We start from the raw sequence: 13,787 nt of genomic DNA, 5'->3' as shown, positions 1-13,787 counted from the left end.
GCCTGTGGTTCTCTCATAACTATGCCTGTGGCTGGCTATGGACCTTGCTGAACTGGAATCTGTGGGTTGTCTTCCCATGGACCTGACTTTGTCACTACAGCAGTCTGGCCCCCAGGGAGCCATTGACCCTTGCAGAACCCTGACACTATCCATGAATGTGCACGTCCTACAGAGCTCTCAGCAGCAATCTGCTCAGAAAAGCTGTTTCGGAGCATCACTTCATGGCAGAGGAAACCTAAGAGTGCCTCTTCCATGGTACAGATCAGGGAACCATATGAAGCTATGCTAGTAATGTCATTTGTATCAGACTGAAGCAGAGAAGTAGCAGACAACATTAGACTTTGTGGGAGATCATTGGCAAGCTAGCACAGTAAATAACACCGTGCTTGTTGTGACCAGTCTGTTTAAAAACAAAACAAAAACCAAAATAACACAAAACAAAAACAACAATAACAACAAGAGGGAAAAAAAAAAAAAACAGTCTTGTATCTGTATTTTTGCTATTGTCCTTCATATTTGTTTTGCATCTTTGTCACCTGGCCAAGCCACAGAAAAACACCCAGGTGGCAAGCAATGAATTTTCTGACACATAGCTAATCAAGTTGGCCTAGAAGTAGGAACAGGCTGTGCTGAAATGAGAGAAATGGCTGTGCAACATTAGCTGGGGGCTGAGCAGAGCCTAGAGTCACTAAGCCCTAGAGACCTGGACAATTGAGAGTTCATGTTCAGCAGATGGCACCAAAAGTGGTGGGAGAAGCACACAGTGGTGATGGGAATTTTCCCAGCTGTAAACTGCTAATCCATGGTAAGGAGAAGGAAAAAAAAAGAACCCCAAACTTCAAGACAGACTACAATGATGGAAGAGCAATGCTGATTATTCAAACTAAACTCATCACGCAATGAAACTGCTTAGCAGAGGTAGCTATTGTGGAAAACTACCTAATAAATCAAGGCTAGGTTCAATGAACTTTCCTTTTCATGTATACTGAAATCATACATCAGCATACAGTGCTCAGCCTACATATGCTTATCACGTTCCTCACACAGTGAAGCATCCATTCTTGTATTTATGGCAAACATTGAATTCACTGTCCAGTGCTTTTACAGAGCTCTATGATGCTGTTGTGCAACTGAGGGAAGCCTGAGCTAAAGCAGCTGCCCTTTCTATTGAAGGGTCAGAGGGATGCTGTGGCGGCTCCAGCCATGAAGGCTTGCCTCATTCATCCATAGCCAGCTAATCCCACACCCCATTTCTTCGGCAGCCACAGAAGCAGCTCATTTTTATCCCCTCTACCTGACTGGGAGCTATGATTTCATGTGAACAAAACATTGAGCAGTCCAAAAGCACTTGATGATTATTAAATAGTCATTGCTCTCTTCATCCTCCCATAGGTAGACACTGGAGCCAGGCTGAAGATGCAGGGTAGACCACAGTCTAACACCCATCTGTCAGGGATAATTTGTAACAGCTGAAATTTTGTACCTAAGCCTTAACTTTTTGCAGAGTGGTTCATGTTTCAACTTCTGGGCAAAGCTACAACTTTTATTCCGTCCATAAACATGGTCTCAAGTGAGGATATACAAATGATTTTTAATGCCAGGAACACAGCAATCATGTTATAAAGTGTAGCTGTATCCGCATGTATTTCAAAATACTATGATCAATGATATCACTTGCAGATGACATTTCATATTTGAATTCTACTCTCTCTTTTAACCATCACCTTCAAAATGTGAAGCTCAAATAAATAAATTCTTCTATATCCTCAGTCATCTTTTATCTTTCTGGCTTTCTTTTGTAGACTTATAAACGCTATAGTCTTTAAGATAGTTGGTTTTGAATCCTTGTCTTTTATCAATTATTTGGTTTCCAAAGGGGGGAAAAAATTGAACTGCTCAAAATTGATTTTTAAATATACAGAGGGCAATTTTATCTTCTTTTGACAAAGAAATGGGATAATTTCTGTGTGATAATGCAGAGATTTTTTTTTTTTAGCGAGGATAACAGAAAAAAAAGTAATTGATAACTTTCGTAGATTCTACTATTTATAGCCTCTGACTTGTTACTTGCTCTTGTGATAATTGATTTTAATAAATTAATTACTAAGGCAGATAACAGATAACTTCAATGATACTAGTTAAAATCCTTTCTTATAATTTTATCCAAATTATCTCATAGATTAAAAATACCCATTAATGAGATGCAAGCCAATTATAGACCAGCATAAATAACAACAGTACTGAATATGATGTACAGGCTGCGTATAAGCTTTGGTATTAAGGAATGAGTTTAATTCTGTGAACTTCACAGTCTGATTCCTTTGAGATTCTCTGCTGTTTGGTTTTAGCGTAGACGGGTCTAAATGCTCCAAGCTTTGAAATGATTTGAAAAGCTCGGAATTTCAAAGTTAAAATTCACATGGAATTTATGGAATTGCTAATATCCTGTTTACATGTGAAAAGAGGGATTTCAATGTGTAAGCATATTCAGTTCGAGCCTGAACAAACCCCCATGTCTCTCTTCGGGTCTACATGAGTGTGAGTTTTAAATGGATTGACACAAGCTCTTGAGAAACAAATCACAGCAGCAAGAAATATTATGGAGCATAGCAGCACTTTTTTTTAGCCACCCACAGACTGTAAAGGCTATTTTGGTCTCCATCATTTCCCCAGTCAGATTTTCAGATTACAAGCCATGGTGAAAAATGACACATTATTTTATACGTGTGACAGATACTGGTAAATCAAGTATTTGCTTCAACTTTAGTTTAATCTAGATGTGGGGAAACAAGAGAGAATATATTCCTAAACTTTTCTGGACTCAGTTGTTTGGATTGTTACCAGTCTGTGAACGGAAATTAAAAATAATACAGAAACTGGGAATGTACTCTGCATTTGTATTTCAATATAGAGAGTACCGAGAGTTTGATGCTGCTCACAGATGACCTTGTGACCTACTTATTATAAAACTTGTGATGCCGGTCCTTGAGAGAGTTACATTCACTATTCTGATAGCTATCTTCTCCAAAAGTGGGTATTGAAAATAAATTAATTCCATTCTGATAGAGTCAATGAAAAGCCCATCACTACTGTGAGTTTCACTTCCATTGGTTTGATATTCTGCTTAAAAAGATCTCCTTACAGACTGATAATGTCTTTTTACTGAGTATTTTGACAGGGATAAAATAAGACTCAGTACTTTCTACGAACTAAAAGAGCATCTGGAGGTCTATTTAAGGCACTTTGTCATACAAAAAAAAGTATTTGTAAATGAACTTCCGTGTAAATGAACAACCATGCCTGGTTTCTCGTGCAGATTTTCATGCACAAAATAGGAGTATACCTTGCCTCCATTTGCAGACTGGAGTGTATTTGATATTGCTGATGGCTTCAAATTGGTAATGAGCTATGTTCTGTCAAGGAAGGATAACCAGTGGATAACCATGATGTGTTCAGATGTAGTAAGACCTACTACATGAATAGACAACCACCTGTTGCAGTGATTTTGGATATAAAGGCTTTTCCTCCACTCCCCAAATAACCTGTAACAATTTTTTTTTTTATGTTCATCCTAATTTTCCACTACTACAGGTAGGTTTTTTTGCCCTTTTTCAAGGCTCCAATTCTCTCCAGTTCAAATCCCAAAGCCTCCACAATGAGGGCCTGGTGTGATGGATATATGCACCAGTGTTTTGTTGCCAAATGTCAGAATCGCTGCCCACAATTAAACTATGCTTTAGCTAGGAAAACAAACAAACAAACAGATTGGGTGCTGTAATAATTTTTCTAAGGAAAAAGAGGACAAATGACCTCTTGTAAATAGATAGTCAATACAATTTTACAAAAGATGTCACTTGCTTTCTTGTGGGGTGACATTCTTCCTTTCATCCCTCCCCCCCCTTTTAAACAATGACATTTGTTCTTCATGCTTAGCCTCTATTATTTCATCTTTTAACACTGTTCATCTTCTGTCACTCCATCTGTGTTAGTGACTCGAGTGGTGTCAGACTGCTGATGCTGCAGAACCTACAACACAGCTGCCAACCTACTACCAGCTTACTATGTGATACTTAATGAAAATTGCCCATACTACACAAAAACAATTCTGTCTCACCCACTCTGATTTTAAATGTTAATTCATCTTCTTGACTACATGCTAGACTTACCTGAAATGTGATTTCTACTCGTATAAAATTGCTATGATGTATTCATGCTGCTTGAAGCAACAATGCAAAACAAAATTAACCTTCTAATATTGTGTAAAACTGGCAGTCATGCATATTTCATACAATCATGTGGATTCAGCTTTATAATGATTAAAAAATGCATACTTTTCACCTGGTTTGCTGGTTTCTCTTCAGCATATTCTTTCTGCTAATAAAAGTTATAACTAGCACGTGTATTCTGATAAACATAGGAAGAGTTTGAAAGATCTTGCAATGAAAATCTTTCTCTGGCGAAAATGAATCTTGCTTACACAGACTATCCTACTCTTCATTGTGACGCAGAAGAGAGAGGTCTCCATCAAAGATGACGGCTCTTCCTACAGCTAGAGATAATATGGCATGTATCAATTTATCAGTACCCAGGCTTTAAAGTGGTGTGTGAAGGTGGATTCAACAGTGAACACATCGGAGGCTGTCCCTGCTGGAAGTCTGCTGTGGGATTGGGTCTAGCTGGGGTAGTTAGCAGATGGTAACAGATTATTCACATCCATGTTGTTTAAAGACTGTGCTCTCAAGGGTGGAGTGTTGTCTTTCTCCACAGAGCATGACCAAGGAGGGTTACAGCTCCACTTCTGTGCTTGACGGAATAGTTTTCAATTCATTCCATTTCATTTATTTAAATTGTCAGACATGTATTTAAATCATCCTAGCCCTAATATACGTATAATTGTAATCATCTATTTTTTCAGTCTTGTCAGGGGAACTCTCAGCTCACACTGTTCAATCTTTCAGTGGAACCACAATAGGGCATATAAGTTGGTTAGCTCGTAGCTATCAAGAAGTGTGTTAACATCAATCAGTATTAAGAAACAGGGAAAAATAAGGATCTGTATCTCTAGATGGGAACTGAAGTACAAATCTGTTCAATTAGGCATGAAACCTATCACTGCATATTCTCATGCATTTATCAACTCAATGCTTAACTATATCCTTCAGAGCAACTCTATTATCTTTGCATTTAGCTTGCACGAAGTTGCCTTTTAAAATCCTTTTTCCCCCTTAATGGCTTAACACGCATTATTGGAGTTAATATTTATAAAAGGAATTCAAAGGGAACAGAAACATTTTTGTTTGCAGCAGCTCGGCAGAAGAAGACTGAAACTGTAAGATTCGTAAGAGAATTACCTCTCATTCCACGAAGCCTGAATAAGAAGGAAGAAAGAAGAAGGAGGCTAGCAGAGAAGCTGCGGGGGAAAAATAAACGGGAGAAACTGTGGGGGAAGTTGAGCAGAAAGAAGCCGGCGGCCGGTCGAGGGAGTGAGGGGGAGCGGCCTGGGGACTCCACCGTCGTCGAGTGCGGGGTCTCGCAGCCCTGTGGGTCCATCCCCAACCCCATCGGCGGCCCCGGCCCCAGCCCACAGGGCCCGGCACGTTCCCGGGGGAGGTCCTCTCGTCAGCGGATCTAGCGGCGGGGCGGCGCCACGGAGCGCCCCGGCAGCGCCGGGCGGGGGTCCCGGGCGGGGCCGGCATCGCCGCGGCGGGCTGCGGCCGCGGTGGCGGCGCCGCGCCGCCTCGCCTCGCCTCGCCTCGCCTCACACGGCCTCGCCTGTCCGCTCTTCGCCGCGGAGGGGCGGCGCTGCCTCCCCGCACGCCCCCGCTCCGTCTCCGGGAAGGGCGCGGGGAGCCCCTCGCTGCCCCCCGGCTGGCCGCGATGCCGCGTTAGCGGAGCCCCCCCCTTCTCCCCGAGGAAGCTGCCGGGGCTGTGGCTGGCACCATGGGCACCGCGCTCCGGGGCGCGGCGGCCGGGCTCCCTGCGCGCTCCGGCTGAGCCGGGAAGGGGATGCGTCGGCGCCCGGTGGAAATATTTTGGAAACGGCGCGGAGCGGTGCGGGGAGGACGAGCGGCACGGCGTTTCACCGGCTGAGAGGAGGAGGTCTCCCGGCGGTAGCGTCTAGGCAAGTAAGTGCTGCTTCTCCGCCGCCTTACCCCTGCCTCGAGTGACTTCTTTCTGCTGCCTGCCTCCCACTGCTTTTTGCGGGCGGTGTGGGGATGGGGATGGGGATGGGGGTGCATCCCGGGAGCGCCCCGCCGCCCGGCCGGCAGCCGCGGGGAGCATCGAGGAGAAGCAAAGCACCGTGCCTTGTTGTTCCCTTGTGCACGGCTGCAGCCGGATCGCCGGAGCCTCCCGAGTCGCTTCCCACCCGTGGCTCCTGCTGGAGAGGGCTCTTGGTGGCTCAGGCTGTGCGTGAGCCTTGCGGACCCGCTCGGGGAGCGGGGGGGGGGGGGTGGTGGTGGTGAACCCGGAGCTCTGGTTTTCATGCCTTTAACTTTCTCGTGTCCTGCCTGGGGATGTTCTCCGAGGTGCTTTTTTGCTGTGAGGGTATGGTTTACCCAGTCGCATTTGTTAGCTCGCTTTTAGCCCGTGGGGATTTGTTGCTTGGCTTGACATTGCCGTGGAAAAAGTTGGCCGTAATGCATCTCAGTATACAGAGCACGGGTTGCAGGCAGGGGACTAATTCTGCTCTTGGAGGAACTCCACTTCAAAGGAGCAGGCCCACAGGTCTGTAATCTCCTGTTAAAACCTCACGGAGCTCGGAGCAGAGCTGTCACACGCAGGAGAATGAATTCTCCTGCTCACCTTTCGGCACCGATAGCATGTAAGCTAAGCAGCCTGCCTTCCCCTATCTGTGAAACACCTGTCTCTGAAACGCAGGGGATAGAGAGGTGAATTCTGGGCTGGTTTGGGAGAAGACAGAACTTCAGACCGTGTTTAATTAAGTTTGCTTGTATTGATTTCCTTGGCATCTTCTCACTGAGCCTGAAAACTACAATCTTTTACAGCGACCTTGATGTACATTCTGTTCGAACACGAGAGCATCACAGAATAAAAGCAGTTACACAGATTTATAGCTCGGCTCTGACAGTTCAGTAACAGCTCCGACAGCTCCAGGGAACACGGTAGTTTCAGCAGGGGCACCGGGCATGGTGTGTGTGTGTAGGCTTGGGGAAATAACTCACTCACAGAGATGAGAGTGTAAGTTGCAGTGTTGGAAGCGTACGCTCCTGCAGAAATGTCGGTGTGTGTGAAACATTTGGTGGGTTTTGGATATTTCTTTTTCTAATCAGTGAGATCTCTAGCAAAGCTGTGTGTGGGGGCAGTCTCAGAGCTTTCCAGGTCGAGGAACTTTCCTTTGCTGGCAGGAGCAGATCTTCTTATAGGCTGGAATACACATTTTTACTTAGATGCAAAACTAATAGGATTAAAAGATGTTGGGTTGGCAGTACAGTGAGTACACAGCTAACTCAAGTTTATAGCAGAAAGATAAAGTAAGCCTTTCCTGTAATGGTGGATGGAGCTCCCTGTGGGTAGGCTGGCTGAGGGGGACGTCATTTGTTTCAGTGCAGTTTCAGGAGAGCTTTCCTGTGGTTCCTATTTCTGACTCCCTGAAGATACTGTGAAACACAATTAGAGTAACCATTGTAACGCTCCGGGACACAAACTTGCCCATTACTTAAAGCACTCAGCTTCTGCGTCATACCAAAAAAGTGTAATTTTTAATAAAGTGTACCTATGGTTTTGTTGTAGTAATTCCTTCCTCTGTTGCAGAGTGGCAGGCTTTCACTAGGCATGTGCAAGAGAGATCATAAAACACTGAAGCATGCACTGATCTGGAAGTCATTTGAGCTAGATCGGTGTTTCCACAATTAACATAAGTAACTGCTTATACCTGATTACATAAATAAATGGGTTTTAAAAATTTTATCAGCTTTGCCACTTCTGATGCATATTACAGAGCCCAGTTCTTCCTTTTATTTTTAGTTCTTCAAATTAATCTAATGCTATACACTCTCTTTGCCTTGAGAGGAAGAAAACATACTTTAATGATGTATCACTTGGCTTTTGCAGTGTCTTGTCCCATAGCTATGAGATAATCTAATGAAAATCCCCATCACTGAATTAAAGAGCATACTGCTGTAGACTTTCACTTACAGCCAGGTTTTCATTCTGTTACATGGCCAAAGAACCAAGTTTTCACAGAGTCTGATAGAAGAAAAGAAGCCTTCCTTTTTCTGTTAGAAACTTAAAAGGGGAAGGTAAGACCTAGGGTCTTTACTTACAAAGCGATGACTTCTAAGATACTCATCAAAGCCATTTATCTTCACATATTTTCTTTAACTGTGAATTGGAACATATCAGAAAACCTTTCTGCATATTTATACTTTAAAATGTGTGTTTTTATTAATTTTTAAGAACTTAGGAGTGTCCATCATACTGTTTACTGTAAAGCTATTCTAGCATTTCCTTTAACATGCTGTGTCACAATTTGCTTGTACCTTTTGAATCAGAGATTTCCAGAGTATAGTATAATCAACTTTATGGTATGCTTTTTTAATTTAATACTATGCAAATCCTTTTAATAGAGAAGATGTTGACTTGATTCAGAAATTTCAGGGTAAGCTTTTAAGGGAAAGACATTACATTTCTTTCTTGTTTTTTTTCCATATTTGCTCAGATGTGCTGTTTGACTTGTCAGACGTAAGTTTCGTGAACTGACAGAAAGCCCTGTAAGCAAAATTAAACATATCAGCAGTTAAGTAAGGTTTTTACAGTCAGTCCAACCAAGTTGAATATATCATTTCTATTAGTCTTAAAGTAAATATATATAATATATTTTAAAAAGAGCTGTATTCTGTTCTCAATTCTTCACCCTGAAGTGCTCAGACAAGTACCATTTCTTTATGCTTGTAAGTTAGCACTGGCCCTTGTGCCTGAGCCACTAGGAAAACTGAAACTGTCAGTATTCCTTACCAGTTGTCATTGCCAGGTTTGCTTGCATGCATTGTTAAAAAGGTAAGGATTTGTAGCAAATTGTAAGTGTCAAATGGATTTAACATGTGGTCTTGGCCCTTCTCGTGACTATGTTTTCAGTTCAGGTTTCCAGAAAAAGAACTGAATGTGGGTGGGTTGAATCCCAATTTAAATCTGCTGCATCAACGTGCACCTCTGGCAGTCTGCTGTGACATTGGCTCAGCATGATTACAACACAGCCTACCTCCGGTATTTGCCCTGAGTTTTACCTGCTGTAGCTGGAAGACTAAGAAAGCCTTACTGTCACTGTGGCCAACCTACATTTTCTGCATTCCTGTTGCAGATCAGAGAGCAGAGAGAAAGAGGAAGCATACATTTAAAAAAAGAAAAAAAAAAAAAAGATTATGCTTCAAATATACTGCTCTAATTAACACCAGGGAATGCAGTGGAGGCCCTGTCAGTGACATTCACATGCATATGTAATTGCTAAAGGGAGACATCTGTCCATCTTCAGAGATTGATTTAGTGTGTGATGTGTCTACTCCTTACGAAGAAGAGGAGTAGTGGAAACAAAGCTTTCTTCCACTGAATACTTGTGGCTGTCATTGTCATTTGGGACTCTGAGCTGTATCTTCAGAAAATAGCTGAAGTTGGCCAAAAGAGGTGGCACATGCCGTTGTGTGATGAGTCTGGAGGTGTACGAGCCAAGGGCTGGGCTCTTCCTTGAGGACTTGTTCTCTTCAGTTCATTAAAGTAATGGGCAGAGGGAGATTAATTAAGAAAAATGTTTGGTATGGGATTAATTTCATGCCTTGCTCTCCAGTTTACATTGGGTGGTGTTGGACAAAAATGTACATGCTGTTCATTGTGATACTACAGTGAGTAGATTTTAGTTACCTGTGTGCGGTTGTTCTAAATGACGAAGCTTTGCTTGTAAATCCAAAACATGGGTAAATGCTGTTGTGCAAAGTTTGCTGTGGCACTCTGGTGTTCAGAACAACTTCAGTGATGAGGCACGGATGGTTTTTGGAAGGCTGTGCAGTACCTTTCCCCGTGAAAAGCAGGAGGTGCCCCGCTGCCAGGAGTTGCACACAGCTTGTCCATTTTGCTATGAGAATGGACATGGATGTTCCTGGTATGGAACAAGCCCCGAGACAGAGTTAAAGCCCAGAACGGGAGCTCACAGGGTGCATTGCAATGGTCACTGAAATTTCAGTGTGAGATGTGACAGAGGTAAGGGCACTGATGTTTTCCTCCTTCTATACTTGGATTGGAACTGAGTCTGTGAAAGAGCTCACAGTTTCAGTCGCCTTGAGCACAACTGATTGTTGGTTCAGTTGACTATTCTGCAGGTATTTATAATCTTAGATCAAATCTCAAGATTGCTGGAATTTTTATTTATTTGTTAATTTTTTGCTATGATATATTTGATGCTTGCTGTTAGGTTTGGGTATTTCTTGCCTGGTTTGGTGAGATTTTCTTTCAAAGAGGTGATATTTAAACTGATGTCATCAAGCACTTCTGAAGTGTTCATTGCTTGGAGTTGCTGAAATAATGGTATCAGAGGAACAGTTCATTCATCAGACTATGCTATAGGTTTTTTATTTTTTATTTTTTTTTATTGCTTTTCAAGCACAAACTATTTTTTCAAATAGGGGACAGTATACTGTCTTTCTTGAAGATGTTAGAAATGACTCTTTCTAACAAATGACTTTCTAACGTAGAAATGCTACATTGCTTCTGGTCAAATTAATTAAGTAGACTTACATTTAAGTCTGAACAAAGGCTGTTCAAATAAAGCAGAATACATGATTTTTTTCTTCATCTGTAATACTAAATTTATTTAAAAGAATATGGCTATCTGTAAAGAAGTAAGAATGAGAGTGTTGTTGATGGCATTTGTTTTTCTTCCCCTTTCTGTCAAAAACTAGATGGAGTTTGAAATCATCCTGTACAGATGGCAGAATCTGACCAGTGAGAGTAATCCCATCCTGTGATTATTCCTCAGTGTAAAGATTATTTTGCTATTTTTATTGAATTTCATGTAAAATTCTCAGTGATTTCAACAGGTATGATACCCGGTTCTCAGAAATCTTCTCAAAGTTTGATATTCTTCCATAATATAGTTGTTATCATTTGCCTTACTATGAGAACACTGATTCTTAATTGCATAATTGTTTCTGAAATTCTTTTTATGAAACGCTTTGCTGTTTCTAAATATATCATCATTCAAAATTATGTGAGATAGCTTTTTCTAGTCATCCACATGGCAAAATGTTTTGATTGACTATTTTAACAGTTGTGAATAATGAACTGTATGCTTCAGCTTCTCCTACATAAATGGACATTGATTTTCTTTGGCTTGCTTTTGACCCCTAAAGAAGTAAAGCAATTACAATTATGCTTGCATCTCTTCTCTTTCTCTTATTGTTTCATGTATATTATAAACAGCTTTTGAGAACTGATCTACTTTAATCAGATTTTTTTTTGAGTGAAAAAGGAGGCAAAAATCATTGGCTCTATGGTTGTCTTGCAGCTCTAGATTTCATCACACACAGCTGTCTGCCTGTATCCATTATCAGTTGGTCTCACAGCTGAATGTTCCTAAATAAAGCAGAATTCACAAACAGTTCATTGTACACCTGTTTTAATTAGTTATTAAATGGCAAACATTTATGAGGCAATATATATAGGTTCGGTCCGTGCAGGGCAATTATTGCCATGTAATAAAACACACACGGGTGCATGCACAGAGCTCTTCCTGGGGATAGATTTATGAACAGGAATCAGCATCAGGCCTGTGGGTTTTAAAAATCGGAGTGCCTTCATTCTAATTCTACGCATTATGTGTTTTGCTTTTTTATGAAACAACTTTATGAACACAGAGTGTAATATATAATAAAAAGTACTCTTTTCAAAATCAGCGTTAGGCTTTAATAACATGGAGGAATGGATTTGAAAGCAGACTGGGGTTATAGTTCCAGGAAACCAGAGCGGTTAATGCACTATGAATATGACATGTTTGGCTGCTGTCAGGGGTGCAGTTAGTAGCAGGGCTCCCTGTTGGCAAACTAAGCAACTCTATTAATGTAAGTGCAAAAATAACTACTATATTGATTTTTCAGCTGAAGCAACTTCTCAGTCAAATACAGTGACATTCATGAGAGAGTTTTTCCAGAGAAAGCTTGCTGTAACTGTGTTAGACATTTCTAAGTAAAGTGTATAGAAATCATGACAGCACCTGCAGATTATTACTTTTCATTTTTCTTTAAATCACCGAGACTGGGAAAGGTGTTCCTGGATAACTGAATGCACAAATACACCATGCCATGAGTCTTTCAACTAGCTAATTCTTAAGCATCTGTAGTAATGGTTCATCATATGCTACTTTTCACAAGCTGATGTATTTTGTAATTGTGAGGTTGTCTGGGCTATTTTCTTGGGATGTCTTCATTAAAATTACCTAAATTTCAGACTGTTAACCTGTTTTATAAAGCAACTTCGGTTTTTACTACATTCAGTAGCTTCCCCCTGATGGGGTGCTGATCTCACTGCTCAGTAATTATACATTATTTTTTTTTGGATTGTTATCTATGCTCTCAACACCATTTGAATAGCTGTATATTTTTGCAGTTTTCTTCTTTTCTTTTTTTTTTTTAATTCCTATTTCTGAGAGACAGACTGCATCATTCATTGCTTGCTTTGATTAATGGAGAAATCCAGTTGTTACTGGTGATTTGATATTCCCATGTGTTGCTGTGATCCTACACAACATGTCCTTTTATGTACCTCTTACTGTCTCTTTTCTAGCCTCTTCATAATGATATTACCATACTTTTTCCTGAAATGAGAATTTCAAGGTTGATCTGCAACATTATTTATTTTGCTCATGTAGTACAGTTTACATCCAATCGATTGTTTTCTCAGGTCTGAGATTCAGTAGTTTTTTTTGCATACAATTGCTTATTAATATTAATATATTGTTATTTGTGTACTCTATGTTTACAGGACTGAGTCCATGACTTTTCTTGTTTGAAATCAGAGTTGATTTTGGCTTTTATAATTACTCTTCACAGTTATATATTAGCTGCAATTGTCTAACTTCAGCAAAGGCATGTTTCTTTTTTGTGGGAAAGCATTTTGTGAAATGGGAAAAAAGAAAAATTTGGTGACCAGTTCCCTCTTGGCAATTTAGGAAAACATCATCCAGCATCTCCTTAAATAAACTGGACCTTTCTGTTAGAGTTGCACATTGTATACAGACCACCCCCCCCTTTTTTTTTTCTTCCAGCATTAAACAAGATTGCTTAAGTCTTATAACTTGCAAGTTTATTTTCAGATTTCAGCCCTGAACTTGCTCTTTTTTGTGTGTAAAAATGATAGTTTTTCTTGATACAATCTTTCTGTTTGTTTGTTTTGGGGAGGACTATGTAGGTTTACTGGTCCAATCAGTTACCTTGTCGCTTACCTTGTTGCTGCTGTATTGAATATTGTCTCTAAAGAAAGCTGATAATGTGCCAAAGATCATAATCTTTAAATAATTGATGTACAGCTGCTTCTTTTATCATAAGTAAGATGGGAGATTCTGCAGTTCTGCAGGAAAGATACCAACATGCAGATTGGTTGATATGTCTAGTTAAGGAAGAAGTCTGTCAACCTGAGCTATATATGCATATCCCTCAGATTCCTGACAGGCAGGAGTGGAAATGATAGTAAAACTCGGGAAATGTTTTAAATTATCAAATCTTTGAATAATAATCCTTGAATACTTTGTTAAGAGAATCTAATCTAGTGTGGCTGAATGGCCAGTA

General features: G+C 40.8%; 1 protein-coding gene across 1 annotated transcript in view; it reads left to right on the top strand.

Annotated features, from left to right (window-relative positions):
* Nucleotides 1-423: 423 nt before the first annotated feature.
* Nucleotides 424-13,787, top strand: part of SNTG1 (syntrophin gamma 1) — a 373,437-nt gene continuing 360,073 nt past the window's right edge. Inside the window, exon 1 of the mRNA XM_083823020.1 lies at nt 424-6,125. The gene's annotated coding sequence lies outside the window, so the exon portion shown is untranslated. The remainder of the gene's footprint in view (nt 6,126-13,787) is intronic.

This window comes from Anser anser, assembly GCF_964211835.1.
Source record: "Anser anser genome assembly, chromosome: 2".
Taxonomy (NCBI): domain Eukaryota; kingdom Metazoa; phylum Chordata; class Aves; order Anseriformes; family Anatidae; genus Anser; species Anser anser.
This window is presented reverse-complemented; position numbering and strand designations above follow the sequence as displayed.